Raw genomic sequence first — 12,830 nt, 5'->3', positions numbered from 1 at the left:
TTGCTCCATTATGACAGAAATACATCCAAGTTTTGGGAAAGTCCAAATCCCTCCCCCAATATGCCCATTTGTGATTTGGATGCACTGCATATGAACAACATAGAAAACCATCTTGTGATTTGGACATTTTGGCAAATAACACACCGTCCATCTGCCACTTTGTGCTGCTTTTTGGATGTTTTTCTGTTTGAAAAATGAGCCCCTATATATCATAGTGTGCAACTCAAAAGGAGGTATGACCGTAGGAGGGGCATAGGTTGGTCAGGGCATTCTCAGAAATTAGGCACAATGTTATAGAATACTAGGATTTCCACACCTAACTGCATCCAGATGGGCACAAGGATTTACACCAGATTTCAGCAGGCATGTCCTCAAATCCAAGTTGGGCACAGGAATCCGTATTAAGCGCTATTCAATAAAGGTTGCTTAGCGCTAAGCAACCTTTACAGAATTGGTGCTTAGCAGAAATCTTAATGGCATCTAACTTTGTGTGCCATTTACTGAATATGGCCCCCCTATGTACTTAATACACTTTAGAAAAAGGGCCCGTAAGGTAATCTAATATAATAATTCGCACCTCCAACGTTCTGAAGCTGACTCCGTGGCAGTGTGGCTGTGAAGCCATGTAGTGTTCATAGGGTTCATAATTGCACTCCTGATCACTGCCCTGCCCTCGAGGGAACTCTATATAGTTGCCATGGAAAGAAACACGACGTCAGAAGGAGAAGGGACCAACCACAGGGAATCGCAATTGCTCTCAGTTTCCGCAAACATGAAATGAGGATAGGACCAGAGGAGCAGCTGAAACCACAGCCTGTCTGAAGCAGCGTCTGTACTTGCTGCACTTCAGTGTTGGCGGCCGAGCAGGAGGTAAAACTTTTTAAACAGCACACGTCCTCCTTGCACTCGCAGGCCACAGACACAGATGGAGAGAGGCGCTGGGCAGCGGAAATTGGAGGAGAGGGGGGGCGCAGATAGAGGGGGGTCCTGAGATGAGAGAGAGGGGGGGAGGGGTGGGGGTCCTGAGATGAGAGGGAGGGGTGGGGGGTCCTGAGATGAGAGAGAGGGGAGAGGGGGAGGGGAAGGGGGAGGAGGAAGGGAGGGGGTCAGAGGAGGAGGGGGGTCGGGAGGGGGAAGAAGGAAGGGGAAGGAGGCGGAGGGGGAGGAGGAGGGAGGGAGAAGAGGGGGTGGGGAGGGGCTGATGGGGAGGGGTGAGGGGAGGAGGAGGGGGGAGGTGGCCCTGGAGCCTTGCTAGTGCCCATTTCCTTTCTGTTTAAAACGGGCCTCTTTTACTAGTAATTTATAAAGATTTGACCAGGCAGAAACTGCAAAGAGATTGAGAGGAACTGCTGCAGCTGTACTGTGCACATAGACTACACCATACACTTCTAAACTTGAGGCAGCTTATTCCTAAATAACTATGGGGTCCTTTTACTAAGGTGTGCTGAAAAATGGACTGCAGTAGTGTAGGTGCAGGTTTTGGGTGCGTGCGGAATCATTTTTCAGTGCACCTGTAAAAAAGGCCATTTTAAAATTTTTGCTGAAAATGGACATGCGGCAAAATGAAAATTGCCATGTGTCCATTTTGGGTTTGAGACCTTACTGCCAGCCATTGACTAGTGGTAAAGTCTCACGCGGTAACCGGGTGGTAATGACCTATGTGCGCCAAATGCCACTTGGTACGCGTCCAATACGTGCAGCAGAAAATAAAAATTATTTTTTGTCCACTTGTATCGGACGCACACCAAAAATGAAATTACTGCAAGAGCCACACGGTAGCCATGCAGTAACTCCATTTTGGTGCACTTTGGGTATGCGTAGACGCTTATGCAGCTTAGTAAAAGGGCCCCTATGAGGTGCAAAGGGTTTTCAACCAAATAAATGAGGTGCAACTTTCTTTTGTATATTGATTCTCATAAAGAATAACAAAACAAGAAAACAACTTTTTTCATAAATTTTTTTGTAAGAAGAAGAAGAATGATGGAATAATTTTTATGCTTTGATACAAGGATATTGAATTAAATTATTTTGTAATAAAAACAATTGGAAATAAGAAACTTTTTGTTTGAAATATCTAGGACTTTTGTTAGACTTTGTTGTTTGTAAGGCAACTGAAATGTCGTCCTGAGGAAGCAAGAGGCAAAATACAGGACTTTATTGAGGACATGGATATCGATAAAGGAAGAGTTCCTAGATACCTGCTTTTATCTCATGTGCTTTTGCAAGTGAAGGATACTCCTCTCCCTTTGAGTACCAAAATCTGAGTGAATATTTTTTCATCTGATTTGGTAGTAGAATATCAGAACTAATTTTGTCATTGGTTGTTCATCTTCAAATAGCTGAGGGGGAAATATTGAGTTGTCAATATGATTGTGTTACACAGAAGATGATGAAATCAGCAAAAATCACAACCATATCATGCCAAGGTGTACAACAATGTTTTGTGGACATTCATTCAGCGGCCCTTTTACAAAGTGGCTGTAAGTCCAATGCAAGTTACCTCACGCTAATCTGGAGCTACCGCCGCCCCAATATGGGTGCCGGTGGTAGTTCCAGCCCTAGCACGTGCAATTTCCCATGCTAGGGAAAATCGACCCGTATTTTTTAGCATGGTACTAACCTGGAGGTAATTGAGCAGCACTGTAAGCTACCTGGTCACTGCCGGGTTAGCTTGGGAGCCCTTACTGCCACCTCAGTAGGTGGAGGTAAGTGCTCCCCCCCCCCCCCCCCCACCACATGGTCACGAAGTAGGAGCAATCTTACTGTATGGCCATGTCTATTTTCAGCCTTTTTTACCTGCTGCCATAAAAAGGACCACTACTAGCACAGGGCCCTCTTTTACTACAGCTTCATAAAAGGACCCCTCAATGGCTTGAGGATAGTCATCTTTAATGAATAATTTATATGTGGTTTGAGTGAGGACAGTTTCTTTATACTTGTATTTATTGGGTTATTTTAAGACATTTGTGCAGAGTTTTAATAAAATAAATAAAATTTAACAAAATTATTTAAAATATATACTGGTATTGCATATTATTTAATTAGGTTATTGTATTTGGAATATTGAATTTTAGGTATCCCAGTATATTTATGGACTCCAAATATGAAACCGGTTGACTAGCAAGCTTGTGGCCTTTTAGCTAAGATTGGAAGGCTAGCAATAGGCTGAAAGTTTGACTCTTTCTTCCCTGTCTGCTTATTTTTCTATGGCTGGATAGATCCCTTACAAGACAGCATGACTGTTCCAGTATCCCTGGATTGAGACAGGGACTAGACTCTGTTTCCCTTCACTAACCACACCTCTCCTTCCTGCAGAGGTCTTAATAGTGCTCCCCCCCCCCCCCCCCCACACACACACACTTTTATTGCTTTTGCCCCCTCATCTATTTGACAGGCTTGACCTCATCTTGCCTCCGTCAGCAGTCAGTGCTAGAAAAAAAAAAGAAGTCTGCTGTTGTTGTTTCTCCACCTCAGGAATGCCTGTTATTTTAAAAATATATTCCTTCAGCTGCAGCCGCAGTTGGGGAGCACCCAGCTTTTGTTAAACAAAAAAGAGTCTCCCACAGCTAGGTCTGAACGGCCATCTCAGGCATTTCTTTTAACCTTGTCCATTAAAGCAATGATGGGAACTCAAGTCCAAGTTTGTTTAAAAAAATGTCATTGGGCCTAAAGACAAGTCTTTCTTTTATTTTTCAGTGTTCCCTCTTCTTTCTTTTAATCTTTTATTCCCTCTCTCTGTGTTGAACTTGCCCAGCCTTCCTTTTCACATAAGTCAAAGTCTGTACTTTTCATTAGCCCCTATATACTTCCTTCCCTCATCCAAAAATTCAATTGCAAACTATCTATCTATCTATCTATCTATCTATCTATCTATACGTGGAGAGGCATTTTCGATATGACATCTAAGTCCAATTTAGGACATTTTGCTGAAAATGTCCAAAAAATCAAGAGGCGAACATAACGATTTTTGAATCAGAAAAACGTCTACCTTTTGTTTTAAAAATTGCTGTTTTCTAGATGTTTTTGTGTTCAATACCTCTATCTTTTGGTACCATTAAAAAAAAAACCAGGGTAAAAATACACAAAAGTAAGCCACTGGGACGTTTGGGGGCCAGGATTCTTAGTAGGCTGGCCACACAGACATCCCAGCAGAGCAATGAGGCAGCCTAGGGAGCATTGCAGTGGACTTTACACACAAGGTCCCAGGAACACCTCTCACCATAACTTCTTTTTGTATGGTGAGCCCTTCTGGAATCGCAAAAAATGTACTGTACCCAGGTACTGCTAGTGTCACCTGTCATGGTCAGTGACGCTGGCCTTGCAGTGAACACCAGTAGTGAGCCCTTGTGCAGTACCAGGAGTCAAGGAATCAGGCAAGAAGCCTGTGAATCCCATTCCTTATGTAGAGATCGGAGAGCCTCGACCCGAGCTTCACCTGTGATGGCCACCGTTCCCCAGCGGTTGAGCCCCTGGGTTCTGGCGGCTGACAGGACTTAGGAGGGAATGGGCTGGAAGGGAGCAAGGCCAGAACCAGGTACTGGTAGGGTGAGCGGGTCGGGCAGGCAAGGGTGTACCGAACTGATACAGGATACAGAACAGGCGGGCAAAAGATAGCCTACAGGTCCGGTTCAGGTTCAGAGGTCAGGCAGACAGGAAGACAGCATCCAGATCAGGTTCAGGCTTCAGACCAGGCAGACTGGTAGGCCATATCCAGGTCAGGTTCAGGCTTCAGGTCAGGCAGCTGATAGATAGCGTCCAGGTCAGATTCAGGTGTCAGGTCTGGTGACAGCGTCTGGGTCAGGTTCAGGCTTCAGGTCAGGTGACTGGTAGACAGCGTCCAGGTCAGGTTCAGGCTTTGGGTCAGGCAGCTGGTAGACGGTGTTGGGGTCAGGTTTAGACTACAGGTCAGGTGGCTGGTAGACAGCATCCGGGTCAGGTTCTAAAGAGAAAAAGAAACGCACCAGTGCAGACAAGTAGCTGAGGCCCCGAACCAGCAGCCGGTCATCCCCCCCAAGAGGTGAGGGTGTCTGATGTCATAGGTGATGCGCCCTCACCCAGGGGAGGAGCCAGAAAGAAGGAAGGCAGTCAAAAGGACCCCTGCAGCGCCACCATTCAGTGTGCACCAAACCCCCAGACCAGAGCTCGCCGCAGTCGTGTCACCTTGAACCTGCTGCCATAGCGCTGACCCCCCCCCCCCCCCCAGCATGCACCAAATAGGAGTGCCATTCCCGGACCAGCTCATGCCAGAAAAGCCTGCTGCAAACGCCCCCAGTGCACTGATTACGTGCACCACTAGGACCACCGCTGGAACTGCCAAAGCTGGGTATGTCACATCACCTATATGTAAGTACAGTATGTATTTTGTGTTTTTTAGAGGGCTTACACTTTCCACTATAAGTGTACCAATTAGAGTGGGATATAGGCCTAGCTCTCCTTCGGTCTGTGACCACTGGAGGATTAAGTGGGATCATGCCTTTATCCCTCCAGTGGTCATCTGGTCAATTCAGGCACCTTTTTGGCACTCTTGTGTGGATGGTTTTTATCTTTCCTATGTGAATATTGTAGTTCCTTTCTTTCTCTTCCAATTTTTTTAACGTAAACTGCTTTGATCTGCTAAATTAGCAATTAAAACAAAAGTCCTAAAAAATGCTGCTTTCAGTCTGGATTTACAGGTTGGGAAAGTCTCGTGTTAACCTGCATTAAGCCAGATTTTACCACGGTTTAGTAAAACAACCCCTTAGTTAATAATAACTGGGGTTAACAGTAAAATAACATGTCTTAATGGTAGCCCACATTGATAAGTCCCTTTAGGAGCCAGCTCTGTGGTTGCTGTAGGTTCTTGAGCACCCCCCAATATTGAACAAATTCCTTGACTGCGTCCATTGGGTTTAACACCCCCTGATCATTTTGAAAAGTTGGATCCTAGGTTCTCCCCCTCCCCCCTCCTTTTAATCCATTAGGGTGATCCATTTACCTCTTACCAAATTTTGTTTGAGAAAGTCAGAAATATAAAAAATGAGTATCTTCTGATGCTTATAATATTTACATGCAGTTTCTTGATATACTGCCTGTGGTACAAGCATCACTGTATGGTATATATAGACCATAGGATCTTCTTCATATCTGCCTATGATTCAGAGTGAATACCTACATCAATGGCTCATACCTGATGGTACAGACATGGTAACTGAGCATGAGCGCTTACAGTTACAGCTGGGGCATTCGGCACTCGCTGCCCACTCATCCACGCTCCTTTTACACCCAAAGAGGACTCTGAAGGCATTTCTTTTGAACAAATTTGGAATTTATTAAGGCCGCAGCCAAGCATTTTTAACATTCAATCTCATAAATACCACTTAAATCTGTTGCACACCGTATAACGTCAAATAACTTCACATTTCATTGCAAACCGCAGGGCACACAGCTTTTCATTCCCCTCGCGTTTTAACACACTTCCGTCCGTGCCATCTAAACACCCCCCCCCCTCCTATCCAGTCTGTTACTTAGAGCTCCCACAGATTATGGTGCCTCCTGTTTAAGGATACACCCTGCATAAGCTCTTGGCCTTCTGGTCGTTCAAGCCAGGAGACAATATAATCCACATAAATGAACGGCAATGATTCAGAGTCAATACCTACATCAATGGCTCATACCTGACGGTACAGACATGGTAACTGAGCATGAGCACTTACAGTTATTTTAAGATGATTTTCAATGTCATGTGGCAAAGACCTTTACTGGATTAACAACTGAAGTAAAACAAAAGGACCATTATACTTTGGAAAATTAATGATGTTCATTTAAAAGATCAGGGTCGCAGTAGTTACTGTAGGCCCTGCAGTAAGATTAGAAAATGATGCTTTTAATTATTTGTGATGACAGCAACATATTTTTACAGATTCACTTTGTGACAACATATAGCCATTCTAGACATAATGCTCAGAAACAAGAATCATGGCAGAAACACTTATTACAGATTTCCATCGGACATTGATTGGTGAAGAAAGCAAATCACTCCTCCTCCCTAAATATTTTAAGGAGGCAGACTTTAAGCAGTAGTACTGTCAAAGAACTGGGGGCTGGTACAGAAACCTGTGTTATCTTGAGTCAGGCCGGACTGACTGGCAAGTCAGGAGGAGTCCTGGTGAACAGTTTAAACTGTTGTTAATGCTTTGTAATCATGATGGATAAACATGCACTCCATTACCTTCACACATGGTTTATGTTCTTCAGCTCATTCATGAAAATTTCCTTTTCCATTATGAATGGTCAAAGCAATTTGATAAAAATGCAAAACCTCCTGCTGCTCCAACCAGCTATGATGGATTATAAATAATCTGTATTTGATTGTGAAATAGAAATGCGCTTTAGCATTCAATCTATGTTTTAAAAATTCCTAATGGGCATGCCATGCACCACACTGGGGCCTCTGGCATAAACAAATAAAGAGAGGTAATGTCAAATAAAGAGGTAATGTCATTTATATTAGATTGTAAGCTCTTTGAGCAGGGACTGTCTTTCTTCTATGTTTGTGCAGTGCTGCGTACGCCTTGTAGCGCTATAGAAATGCTAAATAGTAGTAGTAGTAGTAGAAATAAAAGATTCAAAGGATAGTTTTCTTCTTACATCATTCAAACATCTTTTTTTATTTTTTCACCGAAAAGCCTTCTCCTCCTTTTCTGACATTCAGCTTCTGCTCAGCTAGGGCTAAGAAATCATAGAGATAATCTGGGGGATGTTTTCCATTCTATCCCTCATCCTACCACATAGGGCACAACCATCTCCCAGGTGTTATTTATATACACTGTGTTTCAAAAAACACAAAAAGCCTATACAAAGCTTATTTCTGCATAACTCTAGCAAAACATGAACAATTTCAATACAATTTGAGATATAGCATCCTGCATAAATTTGCAACATATCTACAGCAAATATTCAAAATGGCCCCCGTTGGCATACCACATGCTTGGAGTGATTTTTTCTACTGATCAACTGCATTGTCCATCACACCCTGATTCAAGTTGGCCCACACACTGCCAGATGCTGCTTGAGGTCATTAGTGTTACAAATTGACCTTTCATAAACACGCTGCTGCTGCATAAGATTCCAAATCCTGTAATCAACAGGATTAAAGTCTGGACAGTTAGGGGGCCACAAGTCTGTTGAAATTAAATCTGGAGTCAATCTCTGCCTCAGCTGGATGATTTCACAAGCACAATGAGCAGGTGCACTGTCCTGCTGAAATACATAAACATTGTAAGCGATAAGCTGAATGGACGGTATCTTGCTGTGATGGTAAAATTTTAGAATAGTATTCACCATTAATCTTTGCACCTGGGGGCCACAGGCAGAATAAGCAAAAGAATGTTGTTAGAGTGTACACTGGGGTCGTCGTCGTGCAACTGTAAGACTTTAACACTGGCTGAAGGAATAGACGTTCTTAAAAAGTTAGAAAACAAAGTCAAGCATCTATTGCTAAAGAATATGGTGTCAATCCCAGTCAAATTTCACGTATCTTGAAGCAGAAAGACCAGCTTCTGGAAGACTGGCAAAACAATACATATCCACACCAGAAACGAAAACAGGCGGGAAAAGCTGAAGAGGTAGAAGATGCTCTTCTTCGGTGGTTTTCTCGAGTCAGGAGCAGACAGTTTCCTGTCAGTGGTCCACTGCTTATGGAGAAAGCTAATCAGCTAGCTGAAAGTCTTGGACTAACTGAATTCAAAGCCACTGTTGGATGGTTGGAAAGATGGAAGGAGAGGAACAACAACATAAAATTCAAGAAACAGCATGGTGAAAAACAAGACGCTGATGACTTTGGTACTGAAAATTGGGTTGTTTCAGTTCTTCCTACAATCTTGAACGAGTTTGCACCTCGTGACATTTTCAGTGCTGATGTAAATGGTCTCTACTGGGGAGCGATTCCTGATGGAACACTCGCATTCAAAAAAGCTGAAACTACAGGAAGTAAAACGTCGAAGGACCGACTGACGATCCTCCTTTGCTGCAATATGGATGGGAGTGAGAAGTTGGAACCGCTCGTCATTGGAAAGAGCAAACAGCCCCGTTGCATCAAGAATGTTAAGCGACTTCCTGTGTCATACGAGGCTAACGCAAATTCATGGATGACTGGGGAAATTTGAAAGCAGTGGCTAAAGAAGTTAGACACTAGAATGCGGGCACAAAAGCGTCAGATTTTGTTGCTTTGTGATAATTGTGCTGCACACAGTGATGATGTCAGGCTGTCTAACGTCAAGGTGGTCTTCCTGCCACCAAACACTACCTCTCTGATTCAACCTATGAATCAGGGCATAACAGCCAATTTCAAAAAACATTCCAAAGTTCTCCAGGCCCTATTATTTAATTTCTCTGGAGAACACATACAGACAGCACCCTCCCCTTACCAGTGCAGCTTCCTAACCAACTTTTCTCTTTCACCCAAGCTGCAGCCATAACAGAAATTCTGTGACATCAGCTGCCCCTTTCTGACCAATCAAAAGTCTCAAAACAAATGTCACAGTTTTTACTGTGAACATAGAATTCAGAATCTTTAAGTGTCAGCTCCATTTTGAATACTGAAATCCCTTAGACTTTAATGGTTCAGGAACATTTTTCCAATATTTTGGCAACCGTATATAGTACACATTCCCCGTTCGCTGCACAAGTGTAGCACATCTCTTTAGGCATGCCCACAATTTTAAATTTTAAAAATCCACCATTGCCCATAAATGCCGCGTTTTCCTCAATAAAAACAATTAAATAATTACTCAAATTTCCCAAAAACTACTTAAGTTCCCTAAAATTCCCCTCTATCATGTATAAACATTAGAATTTTAAAACGCGCGCCCAGAGATACGCAGCCCCTTAAAACTGCGCTCTTCCACAAATCAGGCCCAAATTAACTTTCCTTTGGATCAGACCCTCATAGTTCACCTAAATAAGACCCCTGGATACCCCTAACAACAAAAATAATTTTAATAATTTTTCCCTGGGGTCCTGGCCAACATGTGCTAACAATTGCTATTTAAAATTAAAATTAAAACAATCCAAACCCAAAGGGCGTCTTACCTGAGTCCCCTTACATGATGACCACCACCTCCACCTTCCAAAACGGGGTAAAAACGCCGTCGGAGCTCCGTTAAAAAATGTCCGAAAAAACGCGAATTCCATGGAACTAAAATCGGGTAGGTCTAAAATCGAGGCCCAGGCTTCATTTCCGGGCCTACCCGGAGCTCTGGAGCCATTCTGAGCATATAAAAGATTGCACATGCTCAGTAGTGCTCCACTCGGCAGGCTAGGCCTGAAACCGGCCATTTTCCTGTTTTACTCTACCTGCCTTCCCCTCACATGTAGCCAGCCAGCCCTGATGGCTGGTCGGAACTTCTACCAGCTCCTTTCCTGGACCTCCCTGAAGTCACTAGCCACCAGGGATCAGACCCTGAAACGACCCAAAATGGGTCAGCACCTCCAGGGCAGCCCCGGATTAACCCCAGACTTAGGAAATAAGTCAGAGGAGTCCCGGACCACCTCCAAAACCCCTCCAGGTACCAATTTAATTATTTTTAACTCTGTTTACATTTATCTCTCAATACCTTCAAGAGCCATAGTCCTTATTTTCAGCTTGCCCCCTAGTGGTAGTACTGTGGGACTACTGCTAAAGATTAGAGGTGCCATTTTGAGCCTGGGTGGGAAACAGGGTAGGAGATCACACTTGTCCCCCACTAGATACCAGGAAAACCTTGGTAAGAGATAGGGGAACTATCAGTGGGGTTGGGGTTTTAAGTCTATGTCATGGGGCTATCCAGTGAGGTAGGAGGTACTGTTTATACATGCAGCCCCTTAGTGCATTCTTGATAGCATGGATGCAAACATTCTATGAGCAGTACATTTCTTAATGTGCAGTACAAGTCTGCCCTGTGCTTTAACTGCAGGGCAGATGCTAACCAAGAATTACTGTGCAAACTTTGCAGTTATCATACATTAATTTTTGCAGCTAACTAAACACATGGTGACTGGAAAACTTTACCACACTTTATTCAACAGACCAGTAGCGTAGTCAGAGCTCAATTTCTGGGTGGGCCTGGAGGTGGACTGGGTGAGCACAGGCCTCATTTTCATCTCAGCTCACCTCCTTAAATGGTAAAAATAATGCCTTGGCTGGCGGGGATCCCAAATCCCTGCCAGCTGAAGACTGTTCTCCAGAGCCCCCAAACAGTTTCAAACCTGTGGCAGTCAGCAGCACACATCCATCCCTTAAATTATGGGACTAGAATGAGAAGCAGTTTGCCAACTGTGTGACACTATCTTTGTTAGTAGTAGTAGTTATCATAGGCAGGAGGAAATTCATGTATATCAAGTTCAAAGAGAACACACAAACATAAAGAAAACCAATAACAAACTGCTTGATCTGAGGAACAAGAGCCTGAGACAAGACTATTGAGTTCTGCTGTTAATAGAATGAAAATAACTAGAGTTATAAGCAGAGAAAGATGATTTAGTAGTCAATCATTGGGAAGAATAAGGATTGTGGGACAGTAGAGAACTTAGGAAGAGTATGTAAAGACTGTGGAGGGGGAAAGATACTAACCAGACAGAACTGCCTTTCTGTTTGGGTTACCTTTGTTTACAATACAGATTTTTCTTCCAGTGAATTAGACAAGCACAAAAAGCCATTAAACTTGTTTCTTGGCAGCTCAGGCAACTCCCAGATTCCTGGTTGCGCTCTCTCTCTCTCTCTCTCTCTCTCTCTCCCTCTTTCTTTCTGTCTGTCTGTCTCTCTCTCTCAGTCATTTCTACCTCTTGCAATCAAATAGGTAAGTACATTTGCCTTTTCCTTTTCTCGCCTTCTTGTAACTATGTATTTGGTTTTATGTACAAGGCCTACTACTGAAGGTTTCCATGAGAAAATCTTTGTAGGTATTCTGAGATGATCTAAAGGATGTGGGTTTCGTTACCAAATTAAATTTCAGTACTAATTTAGGAAAGAGCAGTTATCATTTTCACTGTATTCATGGTATTCCTTTCTAACCTGGAATATATACCTATGCTGAAACCCACCTGTAACAGAATAAATTGAATCTTCCTCATACTTCCTTTCAAAATTATAGAATACTTCTATAATTTTGAAAGGAAGTATGAGGAAGATTCAACTTATTCTGTTATGGTCTGTTGCTGTGGCAAAGTGTAATAATGATATTGTAGTATAATAAGAGAAAACTATTTTAATCAGGGGACTGAAAATTGATAGTGGGGATTATTGCTTAATTTAAGGACATTGTGGTAATTTCTACAAAGCAACAGTTTCCAAACAGGCAATAGAAAATTCGGCCGTAGAAAGAGTTTGATGTGTTGTACATCTCTTATCAAGTTAAAAATGGATATCAGGTGTTCCCTTATCACACATTACTCTGTAAATGCTCATGGGACTGATAACTGAGCAAGATTACATCCTGGATTAAAGATTATAAAATTCAACTTGCTTAGAATATTTAAATATTTTTTTATTATTAAAAAAGTAAACCCAGCTAAATGTGAGGATCTATGATTTTCCACTAGTTCTGCCACTCCTCCTTTCCATCCAGCTTTGGATTCTACCCCTGTTATAATGAACAGTCAGATCTTATCACTTGAGTTTATAACAGATCCCTCTCTCTTTTTTGCTCAGCATCTTTCTAGATTGATTCACAATTTTTTTTTCAGAAGGTTAGATCACTTCTGGATCATAGAGTTCTAAAGACAATTGTGCATGCACTAATGATAAATTGACTAGATTACTGTAATGTGTTACTTGTGGGTCTTCCACAATACTCCATTAACGCCTAGATTGTATA

This window comes from Microcaecilia unicolor, chromosome 5, assembly GCF_901765095.1.
Source record: "Microcaecilia unicolor chromosome 5, aMicUni1.1, whole genome shotgun sequence".
NCBI lineage: Eukaryota > Metazoa > Chordata > Amphibia > Gymnophiona > Siphonopidae > Microcaecilia > Microcaecilia unicolor.
Note: the sequence above shows the minus strand (reverse complement) of the source record.